The sequence below is a fragment of the Biomphalaria glabrata genome, chromosome 8 (assembly GCF_947242115.1).
Source record: "Biomphalaria glabrata chromosome 8, xgBioGlab47.1, whole genome shotgun sequence".
Classification (NCBI taxonomy): domain Eukaryota; kingdom Metazoa; phylum Mollusca; class Gastropoda; family Planorbidae; genus Biomphalaria; species Biomphalaria glabrata.
Genome location: NC_074718.1, coordinates 4,392,919 through 4,404,197, shown reverse-complemented (window position 1 = coordinate 4,404,197; position 11,279 = coordinate 4,392,919). Strand labels below are relative to the sequence as shown.

Genomic DNA, 11,279 nt, shown 5'->3' with positions numbered 1-11,279 from the left:
TTGAGACATGATTTTTTGGTCGTGTCTGTGAGTAGCAGGCTCAGTTGTAAGAAGCTTTTGGTCGGGGTGGGGGGGGGGCTACTTTCACAGATGGCGTAGCTCAAGCGCAATTATGTCACGTGCGCAGGGGGCGCCCAAACATACTCGTCCAGGGAGACACGGAATTAATTTGACATTAGGAACATCAACACCAGTCTTGTCCATTGGCGCCCCCCCCCCCACTTTTTTTTCCCTTACGCCACTCTAGACCAAGCGCCCTTAAACTTTTCCGCCCCACTATACACGAAGAATCAAGCGTGTCACTGACACCGCTGTCAACTGCAACCATCCGCCGATGCTTTCTGCCCATAATCACCCCCCCCCCACCCCCATTTCTGTAAAGTAGTATGCCATCTCTCTCTCTCTCTCCTCTCTCTCTCTCTTCGCCACTTTCACCCTCCACCGAAAAACAAAACTCAAAACACGCGCGGACACTTCAGCTCTCTCGTCTTCTCCCACCCCCCACCCCCCACCAATAAGGGGGCGGCGCCTGACGGGGTCGTTCTGTCAGCGGGCCCAGCAGATGTCAGCGGGAGGACGGGTTAGATCTGCAAACAATGACCCAGGAGACGATCCTGTACACAGAATGCAACCTGGCAGTGTACACTGCCACTGCGGTAGTAAACCAAATATCTCATCAGAGTTCTAATTCCTGGGGATCTTATACATCGTAAGTAAATCTAGTTCTCACTAGTGATTGAGGCCTCGTTCTAGATCTACCCTAGCCTCTTTCTAGATGCCTATGCGATTGTGTTTTGTTTTTTTTCGAAATAATCATGCAGAATGTGATTAATACATGTCTGAAATCTCATTATTGTCGCACTACATACATGTTTGAAATACCTCCACATTTGATCTTTGTTTTAAATATAGGTTATACAAGCAAATAATGCCCATTATAACGATACCATTAAGATTAATTTATTTGGAGCACTATTATAGGATTTAGCCTTCCTTACGTTGAATCTAGTAGCTCTAATCGTTTGTTTTTTAAATTCAGTACTGAAGAGATGACCTTGCCAACAACACATAAGACACTAACATAAGTTTACGGTTTACACAACAGTTCACGTTAAATTGTTCATGAACTGTCCAAACTTGACCATCACTGGGTTGTCCATTGTCCTGTGTTGTAGGCGAACGAAGATACTGGGATTCTTTCGGAAGGATCTGTCCTTATTTCCTATCGAAGCCCAGAGGTTCCAAGAAAAATAAATGTTTTTTGTTGGTGCGTTTGAATTTCTAAAACTGTTGTATTGTACCACAAGGTGGGCTAATCAACACAAAAAAACTGTTCGTGTACATCACTCAGTCATAAGTCCCACGCCATTGTATACAGGCTGAACTCTATTACTATGACCGCTTTCCCAAATCACTAGTAGATAAACCTCCACAAGTTGACAAACTGGTTCCGGTTTCCAGATGTTAACTTGTCTTCAACCCAAGATTGAGGCCACACAGCATTGTAGTGAGTTCATGAGGAACTAAGAGGACTAGATATAATCTAAGATTGATTAACAACTAATCTCCAGCTGACACCGAGAGGTCCTGTGAGTTCTGTTAGAATCACCACCGACTGAAAAGATAAAATATAGTATCTGTGAGTAATTTTATTTATTTTTCTTTTTGTTAAATAGTCCCCAGTACAAATAAAGCACACCAAGAGCCACTCCAACCTGGATTATAAATCTCACACCATGGGAAATAAAAAAAAAAACAAAACAATTCTTTGCCATGTAACGCCTTCATTTGGTCAAACCCTTAACTTACAAAATTATAATAATAATGATAAAAATGTTGCTTCTAAAGCAAAGATATACGGTACTAAGTAAATATTGAAACCATCAGAGACAGAAAAATGATACAAGGATTAGCGAATCAACAACTAACTAACCAAGTAACCTATTAACTAACCAAGAATAAAATTAAATACACACCAATACATGCATGACCGCACCCATTTAAACAAACATGGATATATGCACACAATTATCTTGTACATAATCCTAAGGGCTACAAAACAAGATGTCAAGGTCTTCTGAGGGCGCAGTCCAACACATTAAGTAACTACCCAAGAGCACATAGAAATGCATCCCTATACAAGACAAACATTTATTTTATGTAAATAATTCCATAAAGTCAAATACATTTGCAATGTGAAAACCACTATTGTAATACTAAAATATACATACAGGTATCCCACAAACTAACTTTCCATTCAGGTATTCATTACAAAGGAAACCTCAGAATTTGCGCTATTCAGTGTTAGTTATATCATCATAGGAATACATTCACATAGCAATATATAAACACCGTTATTATTTTTTTTTTAATCATAAAAATATCTTAGTTGTCCTAGACCCAAGGGAAGTAATAACAGGTGAAATTTTTGTATTTTTTCTAGTTGGTGATGAGTGAGTCAGAGCTGCGGTGTGATTGTCTTGTGATTTGTAAATTTCTTTATAGAAACTAATATGAGTGATTCTGGGATATCAATTGGATGGTCCTCAATATGCCGCATATTTTCTGAAAAAATAAATACGAATATGGTCTATATATTTTCACACGTTATCGCTCTCTTCAGGGCCAGCCCTTGGGTAATTGGGGCCCCAAATGACAGAAAAGAAAAGACAGATATATGCACAATGAATTATGACCCGTTCTGTATCTGTTTCAACAAATAAGTTATTAAAATTGCGCCGATAACATGATCTTTTTTTTTTTTTTTTTTTTTTTTTTTTAATAGTAATGAAAATATTATTTAATAGCAAAGACATACTACATAACTATTTAACACATCAGAGACAGAATAATAATATAAGGATTAGCATATTAAAAAGTATATTATTTTTTTTTTTATTTTTTTTTAAAGGAAACCTCAGAATTTGCGCTATTCAGTTTTAGCTTTATCATCATAGGAATCCTTGGGCTTTATGCCTCTTTCCTTTGCCTCTTTTTTGGGCTTTATATGCCTCTTTTATGGGCCATCTTGCCTCTTTTGTGGGCTTTTTTTTTTTTTTTTTTTTTAATATGTTTTTATTTGTAAGTTATCATAATTCACAAGTATTAAATCATAAACAATTGAAAAGTGATTAACCTAAAAATATAATAACAGTAATAGAAATATTATTTAATATCAAAGACATACTACCTAACCAATGAACCCACTAAAGACAGAAAAATGATACAAATATACTCTACTCCAGAACAATCAACACAATATCAGATATCCCTGACCCCCAACACCCTATTTCTGAAAAACTGCATGAGCATTATACAGGTATATGAAAATCAAACTAGATAATTCTCTACCCTAAAGTCCATTATTTTTCTAAATGTTAATTCCAAGTGATTAGGATCAAACACCTTATTATTATGTAGACATTTGAGCCAGGTAGCCCAAACAAGATTCCTGTATTCGGAAACAATAATCAAGTTAAAGTTATGTATCATTTTATTTTTTAGTTTTGGCAGCTTGTTTAAAATAATAGACAAGTTAACATTTACATAATTGCCACAGTTTGCTTCCAATAGGTCCATTACAGTACTTCTAACTTGAAGGAATAATGGACATTCCAAATACATGTGTTTTTCGTTATCAGCATTTTCAAGGTGGCATAATATACATTCACGGTCATTTGCCCGTCTTCTAACCATAGGTGTCATCCCAAAGATAAGTCTATAACTAATCTCTCTAGCTTTTGGTGGGATATGTTTACTGTGTAGGTTTATGAATGTGTCCTTGAATTTATTGCTTTAATATCTGCTGTTAGAAGTAGGGAAAAGTTGAGGTTTCTTGTGCTATATGTGATATATGTTTGTGTTTTTCTTGGTGTTCATCTTTAAATATATTCATATTTACAGTATGGGTTGACACCCTATAAGTCGATGTTAGATGTGTATGTCGTAGGTTTTAAGTAGGCTTTAGCACAAGTTAACAGTTGTATCTAGATGTCTAATCTAGATGTCAAACAATTAAAATATTTTTAAAAATAATTTAAAAAGAAAATTATATCTGGTACAATTGTATCAACTATTTTAAATCAATCAAGTGATTAATTAGTAATAGTTCCAAACTAACAATAATAAATAAAAGCGTTCCAAGAGTGGTACGGTCGGGTCCATCATGGATCATAATTTTATCAATACCGCATCGATGTAAATCTTAATTATGGTAGTCTGAAATGTATTAAAGGAAGTTAACTCTAAAATAGTCAGTTCAACGCATCCATACATTCTAACGTATAGGTATTAGATTTTTATAATGATAACAATTATAATAATATATATATGTTTAAACAATGTAAAAGTGCTCAATGAGATAAATTATGTTTGTTTTTGACAAGGCACCACATCCGCGAAATGTAATACAAAAAGAAATAATCAATTACCTGAGTGGGCCCCCTACGTCGTATTTCCCAGTCTGGGCCCACACAGGGTGGAGGAAGGCGGTCCAAATTTTAAAGATCCCCCGGGCCCCCAAATGAATGTCCCTTGTTCCGTATGCTAGGACAAATTTACACAAATACTCCTTCTTCCCTAGTGCTATTAGAGGATGGAATGGGCTGCCTGAATCAGCCAGGAAAACCAGTGACTTTGCAGAGGGGAAGTCATTGATTAACATACATGACTAGATACCCTAGGAACACACGTAAGACGTAATCATCTTTTTTAAAGTAGCGACTGTATTTTTTTGTAAGGTGAGATCTCTTTTATTACCGCTAGTTAGTTGCCCATTTGTTTATAAATAAGTTGTACTAATGCTCCTTCTTCCCTAGTGCTATTAGAGCATGGAATGGGTTGCCTGAGCCAGCCAGGGAAACCAATGACTTGGCAGAATTTAAGTCATTGGTTAACATGCATGACTAGATGCATGACGCGTAGGACGTAATCAACTTTTTTTTTTTGGAAGTAACTTAGATTATACAGAAGTAATGGCTGCCTGGTCGTGCGGTTTGCGCGCTGGACTGTCGTTCAGATTTATCGACGGTCGAGGGTTCAAACCCTGCCCGCTCCCATCCCCCGTCGTCCTGCGGGAGGTTTGGACTAGGAAGTAAACTATCTTCAACTCTGAAGGAACATCCGAAACATGTAAAACATTTTACAAACAACAAAACAGAAGCAATGTTTGTATTAGATAAGATAAGATAAGATAAGATAAGTTGTAAGTTACAGACGATAAGTCTAATTCTATCTTATATTAAAATTAATTACTGCTACAGAACGGAAGAGCTTTGAAAATGTGATACGGCTGTGTACCAACATTTTCATATTTCTTTAAAGACAAAATATAACGTAGGTTACCAACATTTTCATATTTCTTTGAAGACAAAATATAACGTAGGTTACCAACATTTTCATATTACTTTGAAGACAAAAATAACATAGGTTACCAACATTTTCAAATTTCTTTGAAGACAAAATATAACATAGGTTACCAACATTTTCATATTACTTTGAAGACAAAAATAACCTAGCTTATCAACACTTCCTGTATTTTGTTCACCAGTTACACCAAAACTAGCTATTTATAGCTTTTTTTTCCCCCGCCATGTTTGAAAATACATTTTGCTTCAATTCTTTCAATACGTTTTTCCCCTCAGAAACATATCTCTGTCTCGGATGGTGATGCAACTTCTCGTTTGAAAGAGGTCGACTGGTCGACTGGTCAAACAGTTGATGTCCTTAGTTTCTTATTGTTAAACATTTGATTCGATAGCACGTGAACCTAGATGAGATTTCCCGCCATGAAGTAAACAGTGTCAAGGACGCTTTACAGCTGCCAACTAAACAGAAATAAATATCCTCATCGTGTGGCGGTTGATCTTCGTATCAAGGCTCCTTTATTGCCGTTAGTTAACTGCACATTTGTTTTTTTTAATAAGTTGTAAGTCATAGAGTGAAATTCTACTTTCTCTGTATTTCAATTAGTTCGTGATACAGACGGGAGAGTTTAAAACAAGCTTTTTATAGTTTCACGCCATGAAAATCTTCCATATACAGCGTCCATTTCCTGAATGCTACAATCATGTTTTCTTCTTCAGTTCACCATGTTTGTAGAGTGCTGCCTATCTTGTTTGTTTGTGGTGCTCATAAATGTGTCTATGGTCTTAACATGTGACCTAACTGGTGTGAGAATTATTTCATATTTACAAATTCGTTCCAGCGTGTCAGCTTGATGTTATCCTTTGGCTTGAGTGTCTGGAAGAGGTGCTTTCTATGATCTTCAACCTCTAGGGGAGGACAATCTCTACATTTATAGCCAGAGAAACTTTGGCAAAGACCAACGCTGGAGCACGTAGACATCCTTCAGAGACGTTTGAGATGTTCGCAGACCTGCATCCAACATTACCAGCCAAGCCCCACCAGGCCAAGGCACGACATGGCCTAAATTGTTGCCGATGTGCCTAAAATCAAAATCAAAATCCAAGCCCAAGCCCCACCTGGAACTCCCAAAGAAAGGGGAAGAGGGAACTGCCCAGGAACACACCGTGTCGCGATTTGGAAGCAGGTGCCAAGAAGAAGGGCGTAGGAACAGTCGGGGAGACTTTCCCCAGAACCGATATGCCTGGAAGCCCCACGAGAGACCACAGTCAGAGATGAGATGAGTCCAGATATCCCGAAGAGCAGGATTCGAACCCAAGACCATAAGACGACAGTCCCTAGCGCATGTCTTACGATCTCAGTCTTAGGATGCAATGGCCATGTTTAAATGCAACTTTTTCTTTTACTTTTTATTTTTTTGTCTGATTTAGTCACAACATCCGCCCCCATCTCCATGTTTTCAGATTAATGTCAAAATAATATGTCACAAAGTGGAAATTATTGTTGTTTTTTTTTAAACATTCCGACTTCTCCTGAGTATTCTGACTTCTGCTGAATGTTTTAACTTCTGCTGAGTATTTTGACTTCTGCTCAATGTTCAAACTTCTGCTGAGTGTTCTGACTTCTGCTCAATGTTCAAACTTCTGCTAAGTTCCCCATTGATGGCATTGCATGGAGATGTTTTTTTTCTGTGGGATATTACTGTCATTATATAAATCTTTAATATATACATCATTCACAACCAATCACTAATATATTCCCACAGTCAACATAGAAACACACAAACACTCACACACACACTCCATAACGAGGGTGTCATGTGGCCAGCACAACGACCAACTTTTACCCAACTAATGTCAGTTAACCATTAGAGCTGGGTGGACTCAAATGCGCCCTAAAGATTGCGAAATTATAAATACCAGTCTTCACCAGTATTCGAACCCGGGACCCTCCGTTTCGGAAGCCATGCGCTTAACCCCTCAGCCACCGCTCCAACTCTTAAACAGTAGTGGTACTTAAACTTAAACCTGAATGTTATGGAGATTTCCCCCCCCCCCTTTTTCTCTAATTTTTATAAGTTGTTTATAAGTGGTATAGCTACACACACATCATTCCTAACTAACAATAGTCTTGATTTATTCTGTTTTTATATATGTATTTAAGTTTTTATATCTAAAAAAAACAACAAAAAAAAAAAAACAACCAGTGAGATAAAAGCCGTGAGACCTAAAAATATTCCCAACACATGAGTCTACCTCATATTGTGGGTACGTGCGGAGATTCGAACCAGGCAATACAAGAATAAGGTTGTGAAGTCAAGGATTAACCCAAAACCAGATGGGGCTAGGAATTTGAAAAGATAAGCCTACGTATATTGTGGGTACGTGCGGAGATTCGAACCACGCAATACAAGAATAAGGTTGTGAGGCTATGAATTTGAAAAGATAAAGTCTACGTGAAAATTAAAAAACAAAATGGAATCTAGGTCAAGACTGCTATTTTTCATTTCGTGATCTTTAGGGCGCCTTTGAGAATAAATAAAAAATAGAAACAATCTAGCGGTATAGAGGGGAATTGATTCGAAGATCAACTGCCTCGCGTTGAGATTGTTTTAAAACTAGAGCTCAATTCTTTTTATTTTTTTATTTTAATTTTAGTTGGCAACAAGGGAGTTCAGGTTAGCGGCCTTGACATTGATTAGTTTATTACGAAATTCTCCGATAAACAAAATTTTAGTAAAAATTAAATGTTGAGTTTATTCTTTCGTTTTAGTCTTTTTAACTACGGACTATGACATCTGCTGTCGTCCCGCTTCCGGTATCGACAGGGGAAAACAATCGATCCGGAAGTAATGGTCTCAAACCTTTAAGTAGGTCATATCTTTTAGTCTGCTAAATATGGTCAGAGCTTTAAACCTCTTTTTTTTTTTTTTCATAAACGTTGGAATCATACTCTTCCTAGTTGCCAGGGGCGGACTGGCTATATGGGCATTCGGGCAAATGCCCGGTGGGCCGGTACTCAAATAGGCCTAAAGGGCCTCATGAATATCATTATGGTACGCATTAAATTTTATAATATTCTCATATAAATAGGGGGCTTTATGAGCGTCATGTTAAAAACATCTTTTACAGACTACGGTGTAATACTAATTTAGTATAACACATTTTCAAAAATAATGTAATAGCCCGAATTCGTTGACAGTGATATTAGTAGGCTTCATCTTTTTAGGGTCTATAAACATAGCGATTAAAAAGCAACATTAAGCCTACATTTCTTATAAAGATATAGTGCAATCGTACAGTTATCGATAAATTATACAATAATAACATCGTGATTTTGAGAACAGATAGATATGGGCCTATAATTGGAGGCCCATCATATGATATACAATTTATGGCTTGTACTGTATTTTGACATTCAGTCCGCCCCTGCTAGTTGCCGTGACACGCTCCTAGTTCTGCATCGAATTCTAATTTTTAAAATGTTCATTTCGGCCATTAGTGAACGGACTGACATGTTTAGAATGATAAAACTAAGTTTGATTATTTATGTACTTGGTCACTCGACTGTTCTCATCGCTTCTGCTTTGTCACGTGTCCCATTCCTCTCGCCTGTTAACCCCGCCGCCCTGAAGGTGAAATGGGGGCTTCAAACGCCCTGTCATCCTTCAACTTCAATGCATTCACTCAGCGGCAGGGTCGTGGAGTGAAAGGCGCCCCGACAGCAGCCCCTTTTAAAATAACAATATAGAATCAAATTTCTCATTTTTTGGAACACACGCGCGTGCAAACAAAAATAGGGAATAGGAGATTTCCGAAAGACTGCGCGCTGTTTGTTTGGCTAAAGACTATCGGAACACTACCCCGACTAAAATAGTTCGTGGGAATGTGTGTCCAATTGAAAGCTTTTTTTTGTGCAAAGGTCTAATCCCTCTTCTTCCAAACCAACCAGGATGAGTACTTGCGTACATTTTCCTTTCACTGACCAAAAGCAGTAAAGAAATCGTCTTAAGACTATTTATAAAACGGATCTGCGCGTATAAACACTACTCTCTGATCCAAACTCCTACCACCGCCCCGCCTTTTTTTTTGTAAACGCACACATACACACACGCAAACACGCACGCACACAATTTGTTCTCGGGGACATTTTCCATCAACTAGTCAAATGTGGTGAGCTAATCTTCTTACGAGCGAAATTATTCCCGGGAAGACACAACATTTTTCCCGCCCACCGGCAACTCAACGCGAACGAAAACTTTTGAGATTTTAATCTCGGCTGAAACTATTCGAAGACATGAGATCGATGTTCTAATAACTGCGTTGCGTTGCGTAGTGAGATTAATCATCTTTGTTTCGCTATCACCTATGCAGGCTTTGTTTTCATCTTTGGATTAGTATGTGAGACACGCAGGAGCTTGGATAGAAGAACAAAGGGCTGTCCAGATTTAGCATAAACCATGCATAGACCAAGAATAATGAGATCTTTCTGCAGTTTTTTTGGTCTTCAATCGGAAGCAAGAACAAAACTATAAACAGTGTTTCCAAACACAATGTGCTAGAATAATTCATGAATCACATTGTCAGGAATATGAACATGGAAAAATAGTATGGCAGATCTGCAGAAGTACCGCCTTTTTATTAAAAGTGGTTTTCTATAATCTCGATTTGAGAGATTCATATCGGCTGTTTGGCATTTACGTTGAATGTTGACTTTTAGAGCCAAAGGTTCTGGGTTCAGATTTTCAGAGAAAGCGTATTCTTTTAATAAGCTTTTTTTTTTAATAAATGGAAATCTGTACTACTATAACTAAAAAGATTTTTTTTTCCTGAATAAATATATTCTTAGAAGAAAATCAAAAGATTGGCCAATCTGTAGTTTTACATTGTTCATCTCGCTTTCTTTGTAATTTCAATACTGCTGTATAATTACATGGCTGGAATGTCTTCTGTCTCGGAAGACAATGGATGCGCCCAGATGAGTCACTGACTTTGGTTTCGTCTTGAGACGGGGCAGAATCTGGAGTGACTGATCAAGCCAATTCTGGAGCGGCAGAGTTTGCCACAGTTCGTGCATGTATACGCATCTATCCTAGGGCTAGCTGACAGGGCAGCTTTCTTTTTCTCTCTCTTGACTGATGCAGCTTCGTTTCTTTAGCTCTCGGCATACTGTCCAGTCGTGGGCTATCTCCTCCCACATACTTTATTTATTGCCAGTGGTTCTCATATCTCGCTTGCAGACATCTCTGTGTGTTAATCTTGGGCGGCAATTGGGTTTGACTCACTCTGCAGGCTCAGTGTATAGTTTCCTCTGTGGGGCGCTTTCCTGGACCTTGGAATGTCTATATATAGTGTATATTTCATAATGAAAAACAGTGAAGAGTGTTACAGTGTAAAACAAAACTCTAAGAAATTTCAAACTCTAAACAAATAATAACTGTAAGTATCCTCAGAATTTGAAGGAAAATCCGAATCATTGTACAGTAATTAGACGAATGTCTATGACTTCGAAGAGTATGCCAATATGTTTATATTACGTCATTGATTGCTGTGTATGTTTTTGTGAAAGTACTTGAAAGGATGGGAGGTAAAAATGTGAGAGTTTTCGATGTCAACTTTTCTCAACACCAAGTCTCTGTTAATGGACCTCATTCACCAATCGTAAACAAACAACATTTAGCCACGTGACAATATTGATAAAATAATGAAAATTACGTAGCACGTGACCTCCTTTATGGATTGCGTAATTTGTATAGAAGAGATAGAGAACCACGCGGCTAAATGTTGTTTGTTTACGATTGGTGAATGAGGTCCATTGATTGTTATGTTTAATAGTCTACAGTAATGTATATATTCTCTGTACAGATTCTACAAAGAGAGCAAGTTTTTGTGTTTTTTATTTATGTACAATGACCT

General features: G+C 37.6%; 1 protein-coding gene across 1 annotated transcript in view; it reads left to right on the top strand.

Annotated features, from left to right (window-relative positions):
* The first annotated feature begins 584 nt into the window (after positions 1-584).
* LOC106054706 (protocadherin-1-like) overlaps positions 585-11,279 on the top strand; it is a 64,547-nt gene continuing 53,852 nt past the window's right edge. Inside the window, exon 1 of the mRNA XM_056039626.1 lies at positions 585-709. The gene's annotated coding sequence lies outside the window, so the exon portion shown is untranslated. The remainder of the gene's footprint in view (positions 710-11,279) is intronic.